The sequence below is a fragment of the Stenella coeruleoalba genome (genome assembly GCF_951394435.1).
Source record: "Stenella coeruleoalba genome assembly, chromosome: 9".
Taxonomy (NCBI): Eukaryota; Metazoa; Chordata; class Mammalia; order Artiodactyla; family Delphinidae; genus Stenella; species Stenella coeruleoalba.
The window spans coordinates 9,140,948-9,152,730 of NC_137155.1; the positions used below are offsets into that span (position 1 = coordinate 9,140,948).

Genomic DNA, 11,783 nt, shown 5'->3' on the forward strand with positions numbered 1-11,783 from the left:
AATGAAATGTTGATATCTCTTGCAACACAGATGAACTTTGAAACTTTTAAGTGAAAACAGTCATTCACACACAAAAAACACATGTTGTATGACTTCATTTATGTGAAGATGTTCAAAAGAGGCAAATTGATACAGACAGAAAGCCCAAGACTGGGGGTAGCAAGGATAAGACATAACAACTAATGGGTATGGGTTTTATTTTTTGTTTGGGGGGGGGAATGAAAATGTTCTAAAACTATTGATAGATAATGCTGATGGTTTCACAACCTTATGATATACTGTAAAATGTTAAATTGTACAATTTAAATGGGTGAATTGTATGGTATATGAATTATACCTCAATAAAGTTTTTTGTTTTTAAATGTTTGTGAACAGATTTGCCCAAACCTAAACTTTATTTTTTTTGCCACACCACACGGCATGCGGGATCCTAGTTCCCCAACCAGGGATCGAACCCGTGCCCCTTTGCAGTGGAAGCATGGAGTCCCAACCACTGGACCACCAGGGAAGCCCCTCAATAAAGCTGTTTTTAAAAAAGTCTAAGAAGAAACATAAACGAGCCTATCCCTATCAATAAAGTACACAAAGTGACACTATCTGTAACCCATTAATTTCAAAATGCAAGTATAAATGTATACATTTGAGAAAAATAACATTAAAAAAACCCCAAAAACCAAAGCAAAATTTGTTTTTAAGGGTTCAGTGCTCTGCCCTTAGGAAAATAAAACAGTTTATCTGTGCCTGGACATTCCCCAGTCAGGCAGCACACACCTTACCCAAGGCCACCTCCCCATTCACAGGATGAGGAGATAAACTGACTCCTGACGTCTACCACCCTCATGCCGGCTAGCAGAGGAGTAATTAAAGAGGCAAAAACAGCCTGGGCATTTCTCAGGACATGAGTCTTTTAGGGAAAAGCACATGCATCATTAAATGATTGTTACCATTGTGTGTTGCCTAAGAACCATTTTAAAAAAACTTACCTTGAGAGACTTTTTGTTTTTTGTTTTCTTTTGGTTTTGGACTCATTAAGATTTTCACGATGAATCAAGAAAACAATGCTTGCTACATACCTATCGCTGTTAATCCATTATTCTAGTTTTAGCAGTGATACAAAGACATTATATTATGTACAGGGAGAGCACAAGTACCAATTTTCTTTTACTGGCTGAGAATCTCAAGAGAATGCAACGTCTTTCACTTGTGATGCCTCATCAAACATAAACTGAGGGATTGAGAGGTAGTGCAGAGTACTCTTAAACTACAAAGGTACTTTGCCGTTATTACACAGAAACGGTGGTTGAGCCTGCAGGGCAAACAGGCAGAGTGACTCTTCCTTGCTGTGTGAGCCTTAAATGTATCACTTGATCTGTGTTCGTTTCCTTTGCCATAAAGTGAAGGATGCAATCACTTCTGTTCCCTCAATGTTTTTTGTAATTATGATACAAACATGAAAGAACTTTGCACACTTTAAAAGTACTTTTATGGGACTTCCCTGGTGGCGCAGTGGTTAAGAATCTGCCTGCCAATGCAGGGGACACGGGTTCGAGCCCTCGTCTGGGAAGATCCCACATGCCGCGTAGCAACTAAGCCCATGCGCCACAACTACTGAGCCTGCTCTCTAGAGCCTGTGAGCCACAACTACTGAAGCTGCGTGCCACAACTCCTGAAGCCCGCGCACCTAGAGCCCGTGCTCCACAACAAGAGAAGCCACTGCAATGAGAAGCCCGCGCATCGCAACGAAGAGTAGCCCCCGCTCACTGCAACTAGAGAAAGCCCGCGCACAGCAATGAAGAGCCAACACAGCCAAAAATAAATAAATTTATTTTTTTTAGGTATTTTTATGACTAAAGAACTATAATCTACCAGAAGAAAAAAAAAAAAACCCACCCCACAACTAATGGTATGTCTTAAAAAGCTGAAGTTCCCGAGGTAAAACTAAACAGAAGTAAATTTGGAGTGGGTAGCTGACCAGATTGCTGGGGGGGACTTCCACCTCTGAAGTGGGAACCCCAAACAAGCTTCAGTGCATGGGTCTGAAGACTGATCCATCCTGCCCAGACCGGCACTGTGTTTCCAAAGGTGCCCTGAATGCAGTGGTGTATGGTATAGGTAAATAGGCACTTTTTAAAGGTGTTGGTTAAAGTAGAAATTATTAAATTTTTATGGAAAGCAAGGACACTTGTCAATATTTATTAAAAATTTAAAAAGCACATACAGGACTTCTGCTTCCCACTAAATGCAGCTAAAAACATGAGATGCTTCATTTAACACAAAACAAAACATAAGACTCTGAAAGGTGGAGAGGAGACAGACTGGGAAGGGGCCTCGGGGCCCCAAAAGACTGAGCACTGAGTTCTCGGTTTTCCTTTTGCCTCATATATTCCAGGCTAGATGCTGAAGAAGCTGGCAACCCAGAAATACCAACTAATGTAGACCAAAAAAAAAGCTGCAGTAAAAGCCTGCCCTCTCTGGCCAAAGGACCAGGAATGGGGCAGCCTAGCAGGACAAAATACTTTTAGACAATAACAACTCTACTGCAACCAACCCCACAGAAACACTGTGGCCCACTCCCACTCCACCTGGTAGTGTCAGAGGAGATCAGGGACTTCCATCCCCACCAGGTGACAATGAGCCACCCTCCCCACCCCAACAATCTAGGAGGGAGCCTGGATTCTACTCTCGCCCAGCAGTAACAGGGCAGCACCTCTCCCTTCCCAGGCAGGGTGCAATCCCAAAGGTGTAATTGGGAAATTACACCCACACAGCAGTAACAAGGAGTCCCTACCCACAGATACCAAGGAGGCCAGGTGAGGAGCCTCTACCTCCATAACCAGGCAGCACCTCCTACCCCCCCAGCAGTGTCAGAGGAAGCTCACCAACACCAAGATGACACAGATGTTAGAATTATCTGGCAAAGATTTTCAAAGAGCCAGCATCAAAATGCTTCCACAAGCAACTAGAAACATACTTGAAACAAATGAAAGTAGAAAGCCTCAGTAAAGAAAAAGAAGATATAAAGAAGAACCAAATGGAAATTTCAGAACTGAAAATTACAATAACCAGAATAAAAAATTTGATGGATAGGTTAAACTGAAGAAAGAAGAAACAGTGAACATTAACATGGACAAACATGAACGAAAGGAATTTCGCAATCTGAACGGAGAAAACAGACTGGGGGGAAAAAAAAGAACAGGACCTCAGGAACACGTGGGACTATAACAAAAGACCTAATGCTGAATATAAAATGTCATCAGAACCTCAGGAGGAGCAGAAAGAGGAAGGGGCTGAAAACGTATTCAAACAAATAATGGCTGAAAACTTCCCAAATTCGGCAAAAAGACATAAACCCATAGATTCAAGAAGCTGAGAGAACCCCAAACAAAATAAACCCAAAGAAATCCACTCCAAGACCCATCACAAGCTTTTGAAAACTACAAACAACTTGAATAGCATATTTCTCACCAGGAACTATGGAGGCCAGGAGAAAGTGGCATAACACTTTTCAAGTGTTGAAGGAAAATAACTGTTAATCCAGAATCTTATATCCAGAAAAAGTATCCTTCAGGAACAAAAGGGGAATAAAGATCTTCTTAGATGAAGAAAAACTAAAAAAATCTGCTGCCAGAAGACCTACCCAAAATGAATGGCTTAAGGAAATCCTGTAAACAGAAAGTAAATGATAAAAGGAATCTTGCAACATCATGAAGAAAAGAAAGAACAACAGAAAGACAATGTATGGGTAAATATAATTTCCTTTTCCTCTAGAAATCTTCTAAATGATGTGTGATTGATGAAGCAAAAATTTCAACACATCTGATGTGGTTCTAATGATATGTCTGTAAAGGAAATATTTAACACATTACTGACGGGGGGATTTTTGGCAGAAACTAACGCCTGTGGCCATAATACGTCTCCAGTCAAAAATGTGTTAAAAGACAATTTTAAGTGGAGTAGGATAAAGTGATGTAAACAGAGATATGGTTTCTATACTTCAAACTGATAAGATGATGACACCAGTATACTGTGATAAACTATGTATATATAATGCCTAGACAACCATTACAAAAGCTACAGAAACAGATATACTCAAAAACACTACATATAAATAAAAGCAGAATTTAAAAATATGTTCAAGTAACCCACAAGAAGTCAACATAAAGAAAGCAGAAGAACAAAAAACGAAAAAGGAAGTAAAGGATAAAATGGCAGACTTAAGTCCTAACATATCAATAACTACTTGATATGTTATGTAAATGACCTAAATACACCAATTAGAAAACAGAGATTGGCAGAACGGATAAAACAACAGGATCCAATAATAGAAGAAACTTCAAATGTAACAATACAGGAAGGTTGGAAGTGAAAGGATGAAAAATTATATACCATGAAAACATTAATCAAAGGAAAGGAGGAGGACTATATTATTATCAGATAAAGTAGACATCAGAGCAAAGAAAATTACCAGACACAGAGATATTAATGACAAACGGTTAATCCACTAACAGGATATAGCAATTCTAAATCTGTACGCACCAAACAACATAATTGCAAAATATGTGAATCAAACCAATAAAAGAGAAAGGAGAAAAAGACAAACCTACAATTATAGTTGGAAACTTCAACCCCCCTTTCAACAAGAGATGGAAAAGCTAGACACGAGGTCAGCAAGGATACAGAGAAACTCAACGAAAGTACAAACTACCACAACTCACCCAATTTGAAATAACTATTAAAGAAATTTCACATGTAATTTAAAAGCTCCTGGAAAAGTAATTTCCAGGGAATTCCCTGGCAGTCCAGTGGTTAGGACTCTGCACTTCCACTGCAGGGGGCACGGGTTTGATCCCTGGTTGGGAAACTAAGATCCTGCAAGCCACGCAGTGCAGAAAGAAAAAAAAAGAAAACGTTATTTCCAGGCCCTGATGGTTTCACTACAGAATCCTATCAAATGTTTAAAGATTAATTAACTCCAAACCTACACAATCTCTTCCAGAAAATACAAGGAGGAGAACTTACCAATTCATTTCATGAAGCTAGTATGTCCCTGAAATGAAATCCAAACAAAGATAGAAAAAAGAAAAAGGAAAAAAAAAGCTTTAAACTCATATTCCTCATGAATACAGATGCATATAAATAACCTTGACAAAATATAGCGAATAGAATTAAGCAATATATAAATGCAATTATACACCATGACCTAACGGGGTTTTTTCCAGGGATGTAAGCTAGTTCAATATTCAAAAAACAATGTAATCTACCATACTGACAGGCTAGAGAAGAAAAATCACATGCTCATATCAATAGATGCAGATAAGCACTTGATAAAATTCAACACCCATGATAAAAACTCTCATAAAAGTAGGAATAAAGGGGAACTTTAACTTAATATAAAGCATCCACAAAAGTCTACAGCAAACACATACTTAATGGTGAAAGACTGAACGCATCTTTTTAAAACTGGGAGCAATGTAAGGATGTCCACTCTTATCCCTACTACTCAGTGTAGCACTGAGAGTTGCAGCCAGAGAAATAAGGCAAGAAAAGGAACTAAAAAGCATATGTATCAGAGAGTAAAACATAAAACTACTACTATTTGCAGATGACATGATTATCTATGACAAAATCTCAAGGCATCTACAAAAACACTTATAGAACTAATAAGTGAATTCAGCAGGGTCACAGGATACAAGATAAATATACAAAAAAAAACTGTATTTCTACAAACTATCAACAGACACATGAAAACAAAAATTTTTTTAAAGGAAATAGTATAAGTCTAACAAAACGTGTGCAGGACTTGTATGCTAGAAACTAGAAAACACTGATGAAGAAAGAAAAAACCTAAATAAATAGACATACCTTGTTTAAGGATTGGAAGATTGAACATAGTAAAGAAGTTATCTCCAAATTGATAAACAACTTTAACACAATTCCTATCTAAATCCCAGCAAGAATTTTTATAGATATAGGCAAGATTATGCTAAAATTTATATGGGAAGGCGAAGGAATTAGATCAGCTGAAGCAATTTTGAAAAAGGATAATGAAGTGGGAAGAACCAATCTACTTAATTTCAAGAGTTATTATGTAGCTGCAATAATCAAGACTTGTGGTACTGATGGTGAAATAGACAAAAAGACCAATGGAACAGAACAGAGAACTCTAGAACAGACCCATACAAGCACAACCAACTGATTTTTGACAAAAGAGCAAAAGCAATTCAACGGAGAAAGAACAGTCTTTTCAACAAATGCTGCTGGTTGGATACATATGGGGAGGGAAAAAAAAAAAAAAGAAAGAATGAAAGGAAAAGAAAAGAAAGAAACCACTCGAACTAGACTTCACACCTTATATAGAAATCAACTCAAAATGGATTATAGATTTAAATGTACAACACAAAACTATAAAACTTTTAGAAAAGTATGTAAGAGGAACTAGAGCCAGGCAAAGAGTTCTTAACTTGACGCTAAAAGCACAACACATAAAAGACAAAATTCATAAACAGGACTTGATCAAAATTAAAAGCTTTTGCTCTGCAAAAGATACTGTTAAGATGATGAAAAGACAAGCTACAGACTAGAGAAAATATCTGCAAACCACATATCCAGGAGAGGACTAAAATGTGTAAGAAATTCTCAAAATGAAACATTAAAAAAGGCAAATGATCCAATTACAAAATGGGCAAAAGATATGAAGAAGTTTTTCACTGAAGAAGATATACCCATGGCAAATAAACACATGAAAAGACATTCAATATCACTAGACATCAGGGAAATGCAAATTAAAACCACAATCACTACACATCTATTAGAATGGCTAAAACTTTAGAAAATGGTAACATCACCAAACGCTGGCAAGAATATGGAGAAACTGGGTCACAAATACATTACTGGTGGGAATATAAAATGGTAGTCACTCTGGAAAACAGTTTGTCTATTTCTAAAAAAAAAAACAACTAAACATGCAACCACCATATGACCTAGTGATTACACTCCTGGACATTTACCTCAGAGAAAGGAAAACTTATGCGTACATAAAAACCTGTATATAAATGTTTATAACAGCTTAATAGCCGAAGAACGGAAACAATCCAGACGTCCTTCAATGGTTGGAGAGTTAAACCAACTGTGGTACATCAATAGCCTGGACGCATAAAAAGGAACAAAATGCTGACATAGACAACACCCTGCATGCATTTTCAGAGAATTACACTTAAATTAAAAAAGCCAACCCCAAAAGGTTACTTACTGTATGAGTCTCCTTATGTAACACTCCTGACACGCCAAAATTACAGAAATGGAAAACAGATTAGTGGTTGCCAGAAGCTAAGGAATTGGAAGCAGGATGGAAGTGGGTATGGCCATAAAAAGGTAACAGGAGGGATGCTTGTGGTGATAGAAATGTTCTCCATTTTGACTGTTATCAATGTCAATACCTGGTTGTGATATAATACGGTAGTTTTTGTAAAATGTTATCATTTGAGAAAAGTGGGTAAAGGGACACTGAGACCTCTCTGTACCATCTGTTATAACTGCATATAATAGATTTGCATGTACAATTTCTCAAAATTATACCATTCTAAAATAAATTTCTCAATAATTGTACAATTATCCCAAAATAAAACGACATAAAATTTTAATGGAGACGATACAGTACTTCCGTCAAATGGGGCAGTGAGGAGTAAGACCGATTAAAAGCAGATGTGAAACACATAGATGTATATGCAAGATATACAGGTAATAAACACGGTAAATATTTCACATTTAATAAACTGTGCATTCAAATTTAAATGAAATCAAAAGAAATTCATATTTCTGAAATTAAAGTTAGTCTTTAAAAGTAACTGAATTTTGGGACTTCCCCAGCAGTCCAGTGGTTAAGACTCTGTGCTTCCACTGCAGGGGGCGCGGGGCTGGATCCCGGATCTCGCGTGCTGAAATTTGGTGATGGTTGCATACTGTAAATATACTACAAACCACTGAACTGCATACTTGAAAGAGTGAATTGTATGATACATGAATTGTATCTCAATAAAGCTGTTAAGGAAAAAAAAAAATACTCGAAACTTGGAAACTGCTCTCAAAAATATAATCAGGATACTCTGATATTTCTCCAACTTTCAAGAGCTAGTCCTCAGCTAATATGCAAAGCTAGAATAGTATTATACACTTTCATACCGCGCAGGTCTTGCACAAAAATCTGTGCGGTTGGACTGCTGCACGTCCTGACACAGTGCAAACAAGGCTTCATCCCAGGTGATTCATCCTAAAGGTGCTCAGAGCAGTGTACCTGGAAGTGGGCCTCTAGTCCCTGCTTCAAGGCGCAGGACTGCAGAACAAGGCGCAGAGAAACCCCAGGACAGAGTTCACACCTCAGGCCTGAGTCATCTGTTCTGGGCGAAAAGCAGAGAAAGCAGTTTCTTATCTACTCGTCTCTCGCCACCGGTTTTCTACTAAGTCTCGGTACCCAACTTACACCGACATCAGGTAAAAGGGAAAAGGTACACTAGTGTGTTCCTCGAGGAAATGCACTTCATCTCAACATGAGCTATCAAACCCCTGGAAGAAAGAGGAGTATGGTGGCGTACCGTGCACGGTAGGGTACCGCAGGGTATTCTACTCATCAAGGGTGTCACCCCAAAGAGCTCACAGAGAGCATGGGTACCGAGGGTGCTGAGTATGGACGGATCCTGAGTATATAGGTACTGAGTACGGTATGCTGCGGCAAAGTAATCCACTCATCAGGGGCGTCACGCTGAGGAGCACAGAGAGAATGGGTACGGTGCGTCCTGAGTACGGTAGAGATACTGACCTAAGGTAAATGCTGCGGGGTAATCCACTCAAGGGTTCACCCCAGGAAAGGGCAGGGAGGATGGATATAGCGGGTACTGAACACAGAGGATACTGAGGGGTAATCCGCTCCTCAAGGGAGTCACCCCAAGGAACACAGGGAGGATTAGTACGGTGGGGTACTGAAGTGGGGGTACTGCGGGGTAATCCGTTCCTCAAGGGTTCACCCCAGGAGCAAAGGATCAGCCCGGACAGAAGCCGACCAGCGTCTCCGCGCTCTGGAAAGGGAGGACTGCCCACAATTCGCAGCCGTTTCTTCAAGGGCGTGCCACCCTTCCATCCGTCCGGGTGTGGAGAGGACACTGCCGGGCGACTCCCACGTGACGCCTCCTCGACCTTGGGGGTCACCCGCGCCGCGGCGCCCATTCCCTCACATCCGCCGTGCGGCCCACCCCCTGCCCGCTACAGCCAATGGAGCGCCGCTCCGCGCCCCGCGCGACCTCTGCGCACGCCCGCAACCGCCAATCTCCGCCCGCCAGGAGACGCCCGCCGCGCCATTGGCTGCCACGCCCGTCTGTCAGGCCCCGTCCCACCCACCTCCCCCCGTCAGCCCCGCTCCAGCCAGCTTCACTCCCTGTCACCGGGGTACCGGCCGCAACGAGGGCGCGGCGGCCTTGCCCCCTGCCGCGACCCCCGCCTCCTGCCCGACCGGCGCGGAGCCTCCCAAATCCGGCCGAGCCCGGCTGCAGCCCGAGCCTACCTGTCTCCGACTCAGCTCCACCCGAATGAGGCGCCGACACCCCACTCCGGGGCACCAAACTCTCGGCCCCGCCCCGGCGTGCGGCGTCAGCACGCCGCCCCGCCCTGGGAGGAGAGGGGCCGCCCCTAACTCGTGAGCGGGGTCTTGACGTCACGCGCCTCGTTGCTCTTGGCGCGTTCTTGGGGGAGCAGTGCAGATGCCCAGGCTGCGGTCGGGAGTCGTCCGGCCGGTCCCTACCGGGACGCGTGACGGGTCTGAAAAGGGGGTCTGCACGTTGCTAAGTAGTGTCTCCTGCAGTGGGTTGTCAGGAGCCCTCTGATGGAGAGCTGACCTAGTCTGTGCTGCCAGACAGAAAGGAACCTTGATCGGCAAATGCGCGCTCGAGGCGCAGCAGCAGGTAGTGGCCCGGGGGAGTGAGAACCAGGAAGCCCCAGCGCCGACACAACGGTTTCCCAAAGTGGGCAGCGGGATCGCGGGGACCTTCACGTGGTGCATGGACGGTGTATCATGCCATTTCATCGAATACAAATGGTCATCTGCTTTCAGAGCTTATTTTACTTACTGCTGAAAAAGAAAAAACAGTGTTACTAGGACACCTCGATCGTAAGATGCTCTATTTCAAAATGTGGGGGGGAAACGGTCAGATTTGATGAACTATGGTAAATTGTAGTCAATCACATACTGAGAAAGCCCTTGCAGTTCTTCTGTCTTCATTACAGCAAGGAGAAAGCCTCATTTCGTGCTAGTGTATCCTTAGCTCCACTTTTTCTTTCCCTTTTTTGACAAAGAGAGATAAGAAATTAGGCTGAAAACTTTTGGTGGATAATAATATAGGTAGAACTTAAGTTACTTTGTCTTCCTGATTTGTGACAGTTTATCTTTGACATTTATGGCAAGTGATACTGGTTTTCTGATTTACAGTAATAAAAAGTTTTCTTTTGGGGGACTTACCTGGTGGTCCAGTGGTTAAGACTTCGCCTTGCAATGCAGGGGGTGCGGCTTTGATCCCTGGTTTGGGAGCTAAGATTCCCACATGCCTCAGGCAAAAAAGCAAAACATAAAACAGAAGCAGTATTGTAACAAATTCAATAAAGACTATAAAAATGGTCCACATCAAAAAAATCTTAAAAAAAGAATATAATTAAAAAAGTTTTCTTTTGTAATAAAATTTTCCATTTTAAGACTACATTAACTAGATAGTAGTATGGGAAGGTGGCATCCAAATGACTGACGTTAGGGAAACGCTGTTCCACCCTGTCTTGAATTGTTCTTCGGTGTTTATTCCCCAAAACTTGAAGACAAGGGCTGTGTCATGTGGCATAGCCAGGGATACTGGGGTGACAAAGGCCAGCAATCTGACCATAGGGATCTGACCATGAAAGCTCCATAGAGGACACAAATGTCTGAATCTGGGCTGAAATTCAAACTGAGGACTTTGCCACCTGCTCACAGGTGTGATAGACTTAGAGCGATTTCTAAATTTCTAAAAGGGAAAGGCAAAGTAGGAGGTGTTTTTTTCTTTTTTGTTTTTTCTGTAGGAAGTATAAGTGCTTGTAAGAACAAAATTGGGCTGATATGTGGGATAAGGATCTGGAGACAGAAAGTGAAGGAACCAAGGAAAAAACTTCAGTATTTTTTTTCCTTTCTCTTTTTATTGTGGTAAAATATATAAAAGAAATAATATTTGTCATTTTAAAGGACAATTTAGTGGCATTAATCACATTCACAATGTTGTGCAACCATGACCACTATTTTACCACTACAAAGAGAAACTCTGTAACCATTAAGTGATAAAGTCCCATTCCCCTCCCCTCTTGTTTCTTAGTAACCTCTACTATCCTTTCTGTCCCTATAAATTTGATGACTCCACCTACCTCATATAAGTGAAATCATACAGTATTTATCTGTCCTTTTATGTCTTGCTTATTTCACTTAGCATGTTTTCAAGGTTCATCTATGCTGTAGCATGGGTCAGAATTTCCTTCCTTTTCATGGCTGAATAATATGCCATTACAGCACTATACTGCACCTTGTCTATCCATTCATCTGTTGATGGACGTGTGGGTCATTTCCCCCTTTTGGCTTTTGTGAATACTGCTACTGTTACTGAACCAAAGTTGGGTCCGCTCACCAGACTGGCAGTGAAACTGGGTTGACACCAGGTTGTGGTGAAAGAAAATACAGCATTTATTGCAAGGGCAAGCAAGGAGAAAAGGCAGCTCATGTTCAAAAG

General features: G+C 41.4%; 1 protein-coding gene across 3 annotated transcripts in view; it reads right to left on the reverse strand.

The window, feature by feature from the left end:
- OGDH (oxoglutarate dehydrogenase) overlaps positions 1 to 10,404 on the reverse strand; it is a 77,661-nt gene extending 67,257 nt beyond the window's left edge. Inside the window, exon 1 of one of the 3 annotated variants that reach the window (XM_079931363.1) lies at positions 9,551 to 10,404. The gene's annotated coding sequence lies outside the window, so the exon portion shown is untranslated. Of the gene's footprint in view, positions 1 to 8,290; positions 8,391 to 9,550 lie in introns of those variants that run through there. The other 2 variants (XM_079931361.1, XM_079931362.1) reach the window with 2 other exon arrangements.
- Between the last annotated feature and the right edge of the window lie 1,379 nt (positions 10,405 to 11,783).